The sequence below is a fragment of the Lipotes vexillifer genome, unplaced genomic scaffold (genome assembly GCF_000442215.2).
Source record: "Lipotes vexillifer unplaced genomic scaffold, Lipotes_vexillifer_v1.1 scaffold1329, whole genome shotgun sequence".
Taxonomy (NCBI): Eukaryota; Metazoa; Chordata; class Mammalia; order Artiodactyla; family Lipotidae; genus Lipotes; species Lipotes vexillifer.
In genome coordinates, this window is record NW_006797566.1 from 1521490 (window position 1) to 1523512 (window position 2023).

The window sequence follows — 2023 nt, forward strand, 5'->3', positions numbered from 1 at the left end:
ACTGCTTCAGTTTTTAAATTTGAGTTAAAATTAATTAAAAATTTTAAAAATTCAATTCCCCAGTCACACTAGTCATATTTCAAGTGGTCAATAGCCGCATGTGGCTGGTGGCTACATTCTTAAAACAGTGCAGATATAGAACATTTCCATCACTGCAGAAAGTTCTGTTGTGCAGTGCTAGTCTAGACATTGAGCTCTTGACTGATAAAATCTTATTCATCTTTGGAGTCCTACAACTTAACAGTGCCTGTCACATAGTAGGTATTCCATAAGTGAGGGATCCATTCATGGAACCTGAGCTGGGGTGATCATAAATGGGAACCTGATGCAGACAGAGAAGGATGAGAAGACAGATCTTCACAATAAGGTGTTGGGTGGTTATCTTCCAGCTGAGGAAAGACAAATAGTTATTGTACTGGAGGCTTTTTGAGCTTGGTGTTGCAAACAGCAAATGATCTATGAATTCTATTTGTTCTTCCCAACTGACTTAATAGAAACAAGAATTTGTGTAATGGACTTTTAGACCTAAGCAAGCACAGAGGCTGTCTTTGGAAGAAGGCCAGGGCCCAGTGTAAACTGGGTCCCACTGGATTAACACGGTGATTGCTGGTGGCAGGTGAGGGCAGCAGAGAACCACCAGGGTCGTGAGCTTTGAGGAGCCCCGAAGTATGGGTAGGTGGGAAAATGAAGTATTAAGGTGAACCCAAATCAGGAACTCACAGACCAAAAGGAAAGCCAAGGCTACAAAGCACAGCATCAGGAAGGATGCCAAACCCAGTTGGGACCAAGGTATAAGGAAAGATGCCAGGACCTGTGGTTTCCCATCCCACCTTAGAGGGAGGTTTGGTCTTTTCTTTCTTTCTTTTAATGTAAATTATAAGCAAATTGAAGAAAATTAAAGTTACTGTTAACCACACAGAAGTGTATAGCCAAATCACTTGTTTAAATTTTTGGTGTATTTCCTTCTTATATAGTCATTATTTTGAATGCATGTTTTGTTTTATAAGTGGATTCTAAAAAAAAAACCTTAATATTCTGTAAACATCTCTCCATGTCTTTACATATTCTTAGTATTCTTATACATCATTTAAAAAATTATTTATTTATTTATGGCTATGTTGGGTCTACATTGCTGTGGGCGGGCTTTCTTTAGTTGCAGCAAGCAGGGGCTACTCTTTGTTGCCGTGCGTGGGCTTCTCATTGCAGTGGCTTCTCTTGTCACGGACTATGGGCTCTAGGCACGTGGGCTTCAGTAGTTGTGGCACGTGGGCTTAGTAGTTGTGGCTCGTGGGCTCTAGAGCACAGGCTCAGTAGCTGTGATGCATGGGCTTAGTTGCTCCTCAGCATGTAGGATCTTCCCGGACCAGGGCTTGAACCTGTGTCCTCTGCATTGGCAGGTGGATTCTTAACCACTGCACCACCAGGGAAGTCCCAAGAACACTTTTCTAAAGACAGCTATCATCTTTCTCTTTCTGAATTACAGATACCCCAGGGATAGGTTGATAAAGAGGTGTTTGGTCTAAAATGGTCTTTTCCTAGAACTGAGTGGAAATACCTTGGATGACTGGACAGCCAAGAGTGTTGGAGCAGTGACCCAGGGTCTGAGGATGCCTGCTCTACCCCTGATCACTCCTGGGGATTTGTGTAAGTCACTTCCCCTTTTGGGGCCTCATTTCCTCATCTGCAAAGCAAGGGGTCTTCAGTGGTTTCTTTCCATCTGGAGATTTCTCAGTGAGTCTCAAAAACAGATTTTATTGCGGTTGATGGATAGGTTCATGATGTGGATTGTGGTGATGGTTTCATGGGTGTATACATATGTCAAAGCTTTTCAAATGGCATATTTTAAGTATATGCAGTTTATTGTATGTCATGTATATCTCGATATAGCTATCTAAAAAAACTTATTTTATCCAGCTTTCAGAATGATGAAGCGGTAGAAAGGATGATACTCTATTCTGATAAGCATCTGTTTATATTGTCAGTAGCAGAGAGAAACAACAGTGATTTCTGGAGTTTTCCCTAC